Genomic DNA, 14,237 nt, shown 5'->3' with positions numbered 1-14,237 from the left:
ACTTGAATCAGTCTATAGTCTTGCCCACCTTTTTCCCAAAGCCTCACTCCCACCAGGGTGAGAGAGTTTTAAACACCTTGGATTGTAAACGTGCACTTGCATTTTACCTAGACCACACTGCAGTCCACAGGAAATCCACCCAACTCTTTGTTTCTTTTGACAAAAATAGACTAGGAGTTGCAGTGGGCAAACAAACTCTCTCCAACTGGCTAGCAGACTGTATTGAATTCTGCTATGAAAAAGCAGGCCTTCCTCTCCAGGGATGAGTGAAGGCGCACTCAGTAAGAGCCATGGCAACCGGAGGCTGATGTGCACGGACCGAGAGTGGGATCTTGGGGTGATAGTCTCTGGCGATCTGAAGATGGCGATGCACTGTGACAAGGTGATAACTAAATCCAGAATACTGAGCTGCATAGAGAAAGGAATAACCAGTAAGAAAATGGATGCCCTTGTACAAGTCCTTGGAGAGGCCTCACCTGGAGTATTGTATTCAGTTCTATAGCCCTTATCTCAAAAGGGATAGAGACAGGATGGAGGCGGTCTAGACAAAGGCTACCAAAATGGTGTGAGATCAGTATCAGAAAACCTATGAGGAGAGACTGAAGGATATGAATATGTATACCCTGGAAGAGAGGAGGCACAGGGGTGATTGATGCGGACCTTCAGATACCTAAAAGATTTTAATGATGTGCAAACATCACACCTTTTCCATTAGAAAGAAATCCGTAGAACCATGAAATGAAACTCCAAGAAGGACGCCTCAGAACCAAAGTCAGAAAATATTTCTTCACGGAGAGGGTAATGGATGCCTGGAATGCCCTTCCGGAGGAGGTGGTAAAAACCAAAACAGTGGAAGAACTCAAAAGGGCATAGGATAAATACCATGGATCCCTAAAGGCTAAAAGATGGAAATGAAGAAAAGAATGCATGGACTAATTTAGTGTTGTGGCAGTTATTACCCTTAACCAATAAGCCTTGATACTGTTGAAGCAACTCCATGATTGCTCTCTGCTTCACAGCAGGTGGAAAAGAGGAATCTGAAGGCCCAGACTTTTACAGTCTGGGGAAACAAATATGTGGATAACTTGCTGATACTGCGGTTACTTCTCTTAATCAATAAGACTGATACTTTGATGCAGTTCAAACATAAGAACATAAGAAATTGCCATGCTGGGTCAGACCAAGGGTCCATCAAGCCCAGCATCCTGTTTCCAACAGAGGCCAAACCAGGCCACAAAAACCTGGCAAGTACCCAAACACCAAGAAGATCCCATGCTACTGATGCCAGTAATAGCAGAGGCCATTCCCTAAGCCAACTTCATTAATAGTAGTCAATGACTTCTCCTCCAAGAACTTATCCAAACCTCTCTGTGCTTCAACAGCAAGGCATAACAGGGAATTGGATTCAACATCAGTCAATGAGGACTTGTGTGGGAAACATCTAAACATGGGGGTAACGGGAAATTGGATTCAAACAGCAACCAATGGTCTGGGAAACAGATAAGCATGGGGTAATCTCAACAGCACAGCAGATACTACTGTAAGCTTACTGGGCAGACTGGATGGACCATTTGGTCCTTTTCTGCCGTCATTTGTATGTTTCCATATTTTATTAATAAGCCCAAAAAACAAAAAATGGAGCAGGAGAAATTGCACTCCAACTATTAAATATCCACACATCCAAGGAGATGCAAAAAATGAATAAGGTCCAACTCGTGAATCAATTTGTAAAGAAAGAATATCAAATTTTGATTTTGATTTTTCAATTCGGCAACTCCATTGCTCATCTGTCAAAAAGTATACAGTTCTCGATAGGGTCCCCCGACACTGACCCCGTATTTCGCCAACAGGCTGCGTCGGGAGTGACAGTAATCAATGACAATTTCAACAACTGGAATGTAAATACATCAAAGTTTCAAATATTGTCATTACAAGGACAAAAATAAAATGATATACCGTAAATTATTTTGCCAATAAACCTACCTTATATGTGAAGTCACATTCTAACATTTATTTTTCAAAAAAACAAGAGAACAATACTGTTCAGCTCACCAATTTATCAATCTATTATCGTATTGATTAAATTATTTTATTTCAAAGATTCTACATACACAATGTTTTCACTTATTTAAATACACCATTCACACCTCATTCACACAACAACATCCCCTAAAAATGTACACTAGTATTTTTTGTATATATAAAAACCCCACTTCTATTTCATTCCCACAAATGTGCAAAAATCCACCCCAACATGTCAAAATCCCATCAATCCAACCTTCTTTTTATAAATAAATACTGCCTTCTTATTCACATTTAAATCTTTTTATCCTTTTTTTCACAAATTTGGATCCTCAATAGTTCAAGATTCAGAATTCAGTTCCCAATGATGGCTCAATTCATAAAGATTGTTATTTCAACAGCCCTTATTCCCAATGATGGAAGATGCAAAATTGTTGTTTCAAAAGCCCAGCCCTTATTTCAAAAGGCCAACTTGATTGCCAATGGTGGAAGATGCAAAATTATTGTTTTGAAATAACAATCTTTATGAATTGAGCCATCATTGGGAACTGAATTCTGAATCTTGAACTATTGAGGATCCAAATTTGTGGAAAAAAAGGGATTTTGACATGTTGGGGTGCATTTTTGCACATTTGTGGGTATGAAATAGAAGTGGGGTTTTTATATATACAAAAGATACTAGTGTACATTTTTAGGGGGATGTTGTGTGAATGAGGTGTGAATGGTGTATTTAAATAAGTGAAAACATTGTGTATGTAGAATCTTTGAAATAAAATTATTTAATCAATACGATAATCTGTATAGATTGATAAATTGGTGAGCTGAACAGTATTGTTCTCGTTTTTTTGAAAAATAATTAGCATTGGACAAGGGATTGTCGATATTGGTATTGTTTGTAGTTACATTCTAACATTTGACAAGGCAAGGAGAGCAGACGGAAAAGACGGCTACAAACATTTAAAGGGACTGTGGTTTTGGCGCGAAAAATCAGACCAATGAAAAAGCACCAGCTCATGACAGCACCAGCCAATTATAGAGATAGTCATATCAACATAACAAGTGTACAGTCAAAACAGGTGTACAGTGAAGAGAACTGACGGACAGCAAACCTTCAACATTAAACAAAATATTGCCATTCTATTTCATTGTTTAAGCCCTTAGGGGCCAGGCAATCCAATCTGTAGATCCATTTTTGCTCCCTTTGAATCAACATTTCGGAAAAATTACCACCCCGAGTCAGGGAAGGTAACACGTCGATCACAAAAAACTTAAGATCAGTTTCAGAATGTGCTGAAGTAAGCCATTTAGCATATATTGCTGACCGCATATTGTTGAGCGCATATTGTATTGAGTGTATATTGCTGCCGCATATTATTGAGCGCATATTGTATTAAGCGTATATAGCTGCCGCATATTATTGAGCGCATATCGTATTGAGCGTATATGGCTGCCGCATATTATTGAGCACGTATTGTATTTAGCGCCTATTGTATTGAGCGCATATTGCTGCCGCATATTATTGAGCACCTATTGTATTGAGCGCATTTTGCTGCCGCATATTCTTGAGCGCATATTTTTCAGCGATGGAACATTCAGACGCCCCGGCGTCTCTGGCGGCGGCGCCTCCTGATTCCGGCGTGAAAGCCCTCGGCCTCTGCTCAGCATGCCAGCTTAGGGCCACGCACAGCGAGGAGCCAGACTCCCTTTGTGCCCAATGTGAGGAGGCAGTGGGAGCCTCGGGCCAGGACCAGTCTCAACCGAGGTTTGTTGACAGTTCCCCAGGGGCCACCCCGGATCTCGCGGGTAGTCTCGAACAACCTGGGATACCGGGGGACCTGGTTCCCCGTAGACTTGAGACCACCTCCATTTCCTGGGTGGATTTCTTTAAGGGGATCCATGCCTTTGTACAGATGAAATCAGCTTCCCATCCAGGCTCTGCTGTTGCTGTTGCTGCTGCTCCTGTTGCTGCTCCAGCGGATCCTGCCCCTGGACCTTCGTGCCCCTCTCGTGGGCAAGCTCACCCGCCTCCGGGCAGTCCGGTTCAGGCAGACCCTGATGTCTCAGAGACCGAATCAGAACCCTCCGAGGAGGGGGAACTTCCCTCGGGGATTGAGCCATATCGAACCATGCGGCAGTTCTTCCCCAAGGAAGATCTCTCCGACCTAGTATCTCAGTGCCTGGCGGAGTTGGATATTTCAGGCCCCAGCACTACGGTGCCATCTACACAGAACCCTCTGCTGGAAGGTCTTCGTCCTACAGCCCGCCATTTTCCCTTCTTGCAAGCCGCACAGCAACTAATAGATCTGGAATGGGCTGCACCTGCGGCCTCATTCAAAGGGGGTCGGGGCCTGATAGGCATGTACCCCCTGGATCCGGCAATCAAGGAGATGCTGGCGTGCCCTCAGGTGGACGCCTTGGTTAGCGCGGTGATCAAGCGCACTACCATTCCAGTTGAGGGGGGGGGCGGCCCTCAAGGAACCTCATGACCGGTGACTGGACGCCATCCTGAAGCAGACATTTGAGGTAGCAGCTCTGTCTTTGCGAATTGCAACCTGCTGCACAGTGGTGACGCGTTCCTGTTTATCAGGAACAATGCTCCAGCAGCGGACATGGAGTCCGCTCTCTCGTTCCTCACGGATGCTGCATCCGACCTAGTCCGTACAACAGCTAAGGGGATCTCATCTTCTGTGGCTGCCAGGAGGCAGCTCTGGATACGGAATTGGTCAGCCGATGTCCTTCGAAGACACGCCTCACCAGAATGCCCTTTAGGGGTTCTTTCCTGTTCGGCAGCGACCTTGATAAACTAGCCAGCACATGGGGTGCCTCTCCAATGCCTCGACTGCCGGAAGACAGGTTCAGAAGGAACCAGCGCGCCTTTCCGAGGCCATCCAGAGGCAGAAGCTCCCAGCGCTTCACTCCCTATAGGGGTCGCTACCAGGCACCTCGTCCTCAGGCCAGGAACCAGTCCTTTCGGCCCAAACAGCAGAAGAGGGGAGCTGGCTCGGGTTCAGGGCCCGGCCGCGCCTCCCAATGAGAATCAGCCGATCCATCCGGGGGACGGAGCTATAGGGGGCAGGTTAACCCTCTTCTACCCCAGATGGGTCGAGATAACGTCGGACCAGTGGATCCTCGCCATCATCCGAGAGGGTTACTATCTGGATTTCCATCACACCCCTCCGGACAGGTTTGTGGAGTCTCCGTGTCCCAGCCACAAGAAGGCGGCATTAAAAGTTACCCTGGCGAGGTTCCTGTCCTTGAAAGCCATCATCCCAGTACCTGCCTGGGAAATGAATTCTGGGCACTATTCCATTTATTTCATGGTACCCAAGAAAGAGGGCACTTTCCGGCCCGTGTTGGACCTCAAGTCAGTCAGTCGCTACTTAAGGGTCCCAAGGTTTCGCATGGAAACTCTGCACTCAGTCAAGACCGCAGTCCAGCCGGGAGAATTCCTCACGGCCTTAGACTTGTCAGAAGCCTACCTGCACATCCCGATCCATCCGGATCATCAGCGCTACCTATGCTTCAAGGTTCTGGGACACCACTTCCAATTCCGGGCTCTGCCCTTCGGGTTAGCCACGTCGCCGCGGACCTTCACCAAGGTGGTCGTAGTGGTAGCAGCGGCGCTCAGACGGGAAGGAATCCTCGTCCATCCCTACCTGGACGATTGGCTGATCAGGGCGAAATCACGGGAGGAGAGCCATCGGGCAACCAACAGGGTGATCGCCCTTCTGGAAAGCCTGGGATGGGTAGTCATCCTCAACAAGAGTTGCCTACAGCCTTCCCAATCACTGGAATACCTGGGAGTACAGTTCGACACCCAGGCAGACACAGTCAGTCTCACTACCAAGAGAAGGTTAAAACTTCAGACGCGTCTCCGGTCCTTGATGGGAGCCAGCCGGCCCATAGCTTGGGATTATCTGCAGGTTCTCTGCCTTATGGCCTCCACCCTGGAAGTGGTGCCCTGGGCAAGAGCCCATATGAGACCTCTTCAACACTCCCTGCTCTCTCGCTGGAGCCCCCGATTCTGGAATTATTCCACGCACCTACCTCTGCCGGCCAGAGTGAGGACCCAGTTACGGTGGTGGTTGCAGCCCAACCACACAAGCAGGGGATCGAAGATGTCCTCCCCCACGTGGATTCTGCTCACCACAGATGCCAGTCTGAGCGGATGGGGAGTACACTGCGAAGAACTCACCACCCAAGGGCGGTGGAACAGAGAAGAAGTGGGGTGGAACATCAATCGCCTCAAGGCACGGGCAGTCCGGTTAGCCTGCCTGCAATTTGCTCACAGACTGCGGAACCGGGCAGTCAGAGTGATGTCCGACAACGCCACCACGGTGGCATACATCAACCGTCAGGGCGGAACCAGAAGCCGACAGGTGTCCCTAGAGATAGCCCCGCTGATGGCTTGGGCAGAGGCGAATCTTCAGGACATCTCCGCCATCCACATTGCCGGAAGGGACAACACCACGGCAGACTTCCTCAGCAGAGAAAGCCTAAATCCGGGGGAATGGCAGCTGTCGCCCACAGCCTTCCAGATGATTGTGGATCACTGGGGGATTCCAGACATGGACTTATTAGCGGACAGGTCCAATGCTCAAGTACCCAGATACTTCAGCCGCAAGAGAGATCCGTTCTCTCAAGGGATCGATGCCCTGGTTCAGCCGTGGCCTCCAGGGGCCCTGATATATGCCTTTCCTCCGTGGCCCCTGCTGGGCACCCTTATCCACAAGATTCAGAAATACCGGGGCCTAGTTCTTCTAGTGGCACCAGACTGGCCAAGAAGACCCTGGTACGCGGACATGAGAAGACTACTGGCAGGGGAGCCTCTTCCCCTGCCTCCGCTCAGGGACCTGCTGCGTCAAGGTCCCATCCTTCACGAGGATCCAGCTCAATCCTCTCTTACGGTCTGGCCATTGAGAGGGCTAGACTGAAGAAAAGAGGTTACTCGGAGCCGGTGATAGATACACTCCTCCGAGCTCGCAAGTTTTCCATATCCCTCACCTACGTAAGGTTCTGGAGAGTATTTGAAGACTGGTGCGACACTCACGGCACCAATCCACATGCAACCACAATCCATATTGTTTTGGATTTCCTGCAGGATGGGCTTCAGAAGGGTCTCTCCCTCAGCTCCATCAAGGTTCAGGTGGCTGCGCTGTCTTGCTATGGTCCCAGGAGGGATGGCAAGACCATTGCCACGCATCCAGATGTTTCTCGCTTCCTGAAAGGAGTCAAGCACATTCGTCCGCCACTGAAGTGGCCAGTGCCTTTGTGGAACCTCAACATAGTTTTGGATTTCCTCGCGGTATCCACCTTCAGACCCCTTCGGGGCCTGTCTCTCCGTTCTCTCACTTTGAAGATGGTGTTCTTGCTGGCTGTATGTTCAGCACGCCACATCTCAGAGCTACAAGCACTGTCTTGCCGTGATCCTTTTCTCAGAATCACTCCTGAGGCTATCCATCTTCGCACGGTTCCATCCTTCTTGCCTAAGGTAGTCTCACAATTTCACCTCAACCAGACCATATCCTTGCCGACTACGAAGGTCTGAAGAAATCAGAAGAAGGGCGTTTGCTACGCCATCTCGACATCAGCAGACTGCTGCCCAGATATCTGGTAATGACAGCAACAGTACGAAAGACTGACCATCTGTTCGTCCTGCACAGCGGGAAGAAACAAGGAGAAGTGGCCTCTCGGCCCACCATCGCCCGCTGGATTAAAGAAGTCATCAGAGCGGCCTACGTAGAGGCAGCAACCTAGATAAACTGGCCAGCACATGGGGCGCCTCTCCAGTACCTCGACTGCTGGAAGACAGGTCCAAGAGGAACCAGCGCATCTTTCAGAGCAGAGCGGCCTATGTAGAGACCGGGAAGTCATCGCCTCTGCAGGTCAAGGCTCATTCTACCAGAGCGCAGGCGGCCTCTTGGGCAGAATCTAGGATGCTGTCGCCTGCAGAAATATGTAAAGCGGCGACGTGGTCCTCCCTCCATACCTTCTCCAGGTTCTACCTTCTGGATGTCCAGGCCAGGGAGGACACAGCATTTGCGAGGGCGGTCTTACACGGTCCTCAGGCAGCCTCCCCCCCAGTCCGGGAGTAAAGCTTTTGTACATCCCACTTGTTCTGAGTCCATCTGGCTACACGACAGGAAATGGTGAGATTACTTACCTGATAATCTCGTTTTCCTTAGTGTAGACAGATGGACTCAGCATCCCGCCCAGCTGCCTGTATACATTGGTTTCACCGATTCAAGGTAAGCCTTATCACTTCTTACATGAGTGCGTCCACTCTACCAGGTGTCGCCGCCTTCCGGTTGGGAATGCTGGCGGTCTCCAGCTACTATCAATCGGTCAGGGGAATCCTGTTTTCACTATTTCATTGATCGTCAGTACATATATATCCATAACAGCTTTTGCAAGGAAGATTACTGAAGAGCTTCACTTCCTGTGGGGGTATATGTACCCGTGCTGACGTCAGATCCGTCTCCAACTGCTAGCATGAGCACACTATACCCACTTGTTCTGAGTCCATCTGTCTACCCTAAGGAAAACGAGATTATCAGGTAAGTAATCTCACCATTTTGAAACCTCAGATTTTGGAATTGGGAGGTTATTTTTGTTGAAATTTCCCTGTAAATGCCTGATTAAATTCCAGGGCAATTCCTTTATTATTCTTCAACCCTCTCAATTAATTTCCTTTATAACTAGTAAGAAGGATAAAGTAGTGTCCTCTTCTTTTGCAAATTGAATGTACACTTCTAAAAGTGTAACTTGTCTGTCATAAAAATTGTACTACTACTCCTTTATCTTAATTTCCTCATTAGTTAAAAACTTTCTTGAGATTGTGTACATTTTTGGACCTATGTTTGAGGGCTTGATTTATATGCTTTGTAGCTCATTTGTTTTCCTAAACGTTTAGTGTAATATCTAATTTTATAGGGGAAATATTTGTTCTATTGTTACTTTTTTTTTTTATTGTTTAAGGCTATGAAGTATGTATTTTTCAATTCAAGTGGTTCTTGAAATTATTGTAAATCTGAATAAATAGAAAATAATAAAAAAAAAAAAAAAGAACTGCATAAGTCTCTGAAGAGCCATAGCCAATTATTCTCCCAGAGTGGAGCTTCTTATAGCTCTCTAGGTGCCGAGTTCAGCAGGAGCAACTCAAGCAAGCCTTTCCTTTGTTGGAGCAGACATGGGTCCCCTCCACTTTGTTGGGGTAAAGTAAGCAGAAAAAGTACCATTCTCAAGCATTGGCAAGCCCTTCGTGGACACAGTGGAGCTAGTGATCTAGTATAAAGAAGTGTCATTCTTTAGAGCTAGTGGGGCAACCAATGCCAAAGAAGCACTAAGCCTTTTTGCTGACAAAGCAGGTGCCACATATAGCATCAGCAACATCGATGCACCATTCACTAGTACATCATGCCACAGCCCCGTCGATGTATCGACCACTGGAGCATTCAATGCATGGAACCTCGACACCAACGATACTTTCTCCCTTGATGCTTTGAGCCTTGAAGCAGGGTTCTGCTCTGTCTACACACCAGGCCTCAGAGTTACCGATGCAAATTTTCATCAAATTGTCAGTTCCTTCCATACCTTTGGAGAAGATACCTGGTGCTGAGGTAGATAGACTTTACTTACCTCCTCCTAGTTTGAGAGTGATGTAGAAATTGAGGTTGCTGGAGCAAGGCCTGCATTTGAACACATCAGATCATATATGCTCCGTGGTGATATTAGTTTCTAACCAACTCCTTGGACAAATTTTACAAAGTCCAGAGGATTTACAAAAGGACTCTATCTTGGTCTCTGAACAGGATGTTCCACCCCCAATGTCTGTCCAGAAAGGATAGCAGTCCTTGGACCAAGCAGCAAAGTTTTTGAAGACTTTCTGTACCTCTGTGGCTAAGGAAAAAGATGGAACTCTTCAATCTCTCGTTTCCAGAATATCATATTTACTTCCTCAAAAGGGAGTCCCTTATACCTTTGACTCAATGGGTACTCCATCAGAACCCCTGCAAGGTGGTTTCATTCCTCGCCATTCTCTTGCAATGGAGTCCAGCCAATCAGGGGACACTCACCAGGAATACTCCCCTCCAAGGCAATCATTGATTCCTCTTCAGCCATCTATATCATCATTGGGATCCTGGATCAGTGTCCCTTCTCCCCTTTGATCAGACATCTCGGTGGAGCCGGAAGCCATTCTGATCCATTCAATCCTGTAAGAATTACAGACTAGATTGTGGGAGAATCTGAATTTCTTCACCCCAATAGCCAGAAAAATAGACCTAAATTATAGAGTCTAGAAAACTCTGGGATTTATGATAGCACTGCTGCCTCACCAATCAGTTGTAGTCAGCATTAAAATAAGTATTCTCCAACACTCTCTACCAGGAAAAGATCTCAGACTGCTGAACAATTTTGAAAAAAAGATGTTCCAGAGTTCCATGCTTTTTGCTCATATTTCTGCACACCAGTTTTATATGGTTCAATGATTGTATTAAAATTCTGAAGCCACTCCTTGCCCCAGCTGACAGCAGCTCTGCATACTGGCAGCTGCTCGTAAATGCAAAGGAGTATATACATCATCTTATTCAATCAATTTATGAAGTGTTTGAAATGATGGCCCGCTCCTTATCAGTCTCCATTGAAGCATGACAAATGGCTTGGTTAAGGGCCAGACGTTTGCCCAGCAATGTCGAAGATAAGCTAGCAGACATCCCCTGCCTGGGACATCACCTCTTTGGAGACAGACTCAGAGAAACAGTTGCTCAGCATGTGGCAGTCCAGTCCCTCTCAGCTAGCTCTGATCAACAGTCGACCTCAAGTTGGCCCTACTTCATTTTTAAATGGTCATACTTTCAGAACTGCCTCTTTTGCCAAGTCCAGCAGTAACGTGCTCCTCCTCTGCTTCTGTAGCAACAGTAACTTCCAGCTTGACGCTGGCAATGCAAAAGGTGCCAATTAAAAGCAACACAGCAGGTCCAGCCAAAACCATTACCAAGTTTTTGATCAGTCTTCAAATACAGCACTCATTCTCTCTGGTAGGGGGGAGAATTTATCTCTACCTGGCGGAATGGCACAAGAAAACCAAAGATTGATGTGGATCAACAGAATATAAATTGTTTAAATGAATAATAGAATCTGGTTACCACTTGCATGTCTCCCGATTTCCCATGCTTTCCCATTGCTCAATTTTCAATCCAGATCTGTCTCCCTTCACACAGCTCCACCTAGAGGTAGAGTAGCTCTTCAGACAGCAGGCAATAGAACCTGTCCCACATGTTCAACATGGGCTGGGGCTCTACTCTCATGATTTTCTTATCTCCAAGAAATCCAGGGGATTGATACTCATCCTGGATTTAAGAAGCATGAACAAGAACCTACTACAGCATAAATTCAAGATGAACTTGTGCCACGTTTTTCTATCCTTCATCCAGGTGGGGGAGTGGATATGTGCCCTGGATCTGAAAGATGCTTATGCGCATGTACCCATCCATCCCTCTCCACTAGCATTATCTACACTTTTTAGTGGAATCCTTCCACTCCTAGTACCAGTCACTCTCCTTTGGTCTCTAAGAGGCACCAAAGAACTTTATCAAATCTTTACCTGTAATAGCAGCACATCTCTGTCATCAAAGCATCTATGTTTTCCCTTACCCGGATGATTGGCTGGTAATGGCAACTTCCAGGGAAGCAATTTTGAACACCCTTGGGAAGACATATCAATTCCTATAATCCTTGGGATTCATAGTGAATTTCAAAAAATCAACCTTCAAACCATTGCAGAAAATCAAATTCATTGGGCATGGATAAGACTGTATGGGAGAGATTGTTTCTTTGGATAGATTGAGCAAACCTTCTCAAATCTCTGGCTCATCGTTTGCTGAACACAGATCCTATAACAGCCAGGGAAGTGCTAGTCGTTCTGGGCCACATGCTGACATTGATTCATGTAGTTTCACTCACCTACCTCCACATGCAAATTCTGCAATGGGGCCTTCACTCCCAATGGTACCATTTTAATTCAATCCTTGTCAACTTTAGCAAATGTCTCACAAGAGATAAGGTGAGAGTTTCACTGGTGGCTAGATCCCTACATATTACAGGAAGAATCACCGTACATCTTCTAACTCATCAGGTGATGCTGGCAACAGACGCTTCACCCAAGGGATGGTGAGCCCACATGTGTCCCTTCAGAATCCAGGGAATTTGGTTGTTGGTGGAAATGCAGTTTCAAATCAACCTGCTGAAACTACTAGCAATCAGACATACCTTAAGTGCTTGCTTGCATCTCTTGAGGGAAAGAGAGTTATTATTCAACTGACAACCAAGTAGCCATGTTTTATATTAACAATCAAGGAGGCACAGGGTCATGGACTCTTAGCTATGTAGCAGTAGGGATAGGCATGCAACCATCGAGATGTTATCCAAGTGCCCTATCTTCTGGGGATCACCAACATGTTAGCAGATCAACTCAGCAGGATATTTTGCCCTCTTGCATGACCCCTTTATCAGTCAAGAACCAACAGACTGTTCAACCTTTGGGCACATCCCTCAGTCAACCTCATTGCAGGAGAGTGAAGAGATTTTATTCCATTCTTCCCAACAAACTCAGATCCGCTTAGGATCCGCTTAGGATCCGCTTAGGATACTTTTTGCTCGCCTAGAATGCAGATCTCATGAACGCTTTTCTGCTGATACTGTTCATAGCCATGGCAATAGAAAAACTGCTTAAGGACTGGGCCCATCTGATACTTATTGCACCAGCAATGCCCAGACAAATGTAGTGCAAATATCTACTGGCTCCCATCCATCCAGTATCCAATCCATCCTTAGTAACTCAAGAAAAGGTTTATCAATGTCATCTTAATCTTCCCTTTCTCAGCTTGACAGCTTGGATGTTGAGTACTTGCTGATTGCTTCAGACTCCTTACCGAAGGAAGTTGAAGATATAATAATATCCACCAAAAAGCCCTTGAATAGAAGAGCTTAAGACTTTAAATGGAAATTGTTCTTGTATTGGTATCAGCTCCTTGGACTCATTCTCATGCGAATTGTGGGAGCTGCTTCAGTACTTGCTCTTTCCTTCTTTCTTCCTCAGGTTTTAGCGCCTCATCAGTGAAAATGCATCAGCACTATAGCGGCCTACCGTACTCAGCTAGATGGTTAACTGGTCTCCACTCAACCTTTAGTGTCAAAGGTTATGAAAGGCTTCTGGCACACTAAACCTCCTGTGGCCAAACTACTGTTCCATGGGACCTTAATATGGTTCTGGCGCAGCTTATGAAACCACCTTTTGAGACCCTGGAGTTGACTTCTGTGATATTTCTCACATGGAAAGTATTATTCCTTGTTGCGATCAGGTCAGCTAGAGGTCAATAAGCTTCAGGCATTGGTTCATTGCTCTTCTTATAAGTAATTCTTCTACAACAGAGATATGCTCCTCACAAACCCAAAATTTCTTTCAAAGGTAGTATCAGGTTTTCATATAAATCAAACCATCATGTTACCCATGTACTTTCCAAGGCCACATGTGTATGAAGATGAAAAAGCCCTTCATTCCTTGGACTGTAAAAGAGCTTTGGCTTATTACTGGAAAAGAACTCTGCCACATCATCAGGCCTCTCAACTATTTGTCTCTTACAATCTTAACTGACTGAGCATAGCAGTTGCCAAACATACTTCATCCAATTGACTAACAGGCATCCAGATTACAAATTTAGTTAAGACTCATCAAGCGACTGCCGTGGCTGCATCAGTGTCATCTGTAAGCTGTGCGTCCTGAAGAAACTTGCAAAGCTACAACTTGGTCGTTATTGCAAAGCTTTACATCCCATTACTATCTAAACAATCTATCAAAGAGTGAAAGTAAGTTTGGACAAGCAGTTTTGCTTAGCCTGTTCGCCAAGTAATCCACTCTCCATGGTGGGGTCTGGATTGCTTATTCAGTAAATGTTCTGTTGCAACCCTTAGTTTGGGACTCCCCATGTGTCATGGTTAATTCAGCCTTGCTTGTTGATGGAGAAAGCAAGAGTGCTTATTGTAAACAGTTTTCTCTATAGAAAGCAGGATGAATTAGCCATGCTAAATATCCACTCTTCTCCATGAAGAGTCAACTACCTAGCTTGATTTAGCTCTAAAATCAACTGAGGGCCTTATGAGACAATGCCCATGCAGGAACTCCCGCACATGCTCAGTAGAGCCAAAGCTCTATGAGC

The 14,237-nt window shown here is 46.0% G+C and overlaps 1 protein-coding gene across 1 annotated transcript in view; it reads left to right on the top strand.

Moving 5' to 3' along the window:
- SH3YL1 (SH3 and SYLF domain containing 1) overlaps nucleotides 1-14,237 on the top strand; it is a 223,298-nt gene that overhangs the window by 85,690 nt on the left and 123,371 nt on the right. The gene's annotated exons all lie outside the window — the stretch shown is intronic.

This window comes from Rhinatrema bivittatum, chromosome 3 (genome assembly GCF_901001135.1).
Source record: "Rhinatrema bivittatum chromosome 3, aRhiBiv1.1, whole genome shotgun sequence".
Lineage (NCBI taxonomy): Eukaryota > Metazoa > Chordata > Amphibia > Gymnophiona > Rhinatrematidae > Rhinatrema > Rhinatrema bivittatum.
This window is presented reverse-complemented; position numbering and strand designations above follow the sequence as displayed.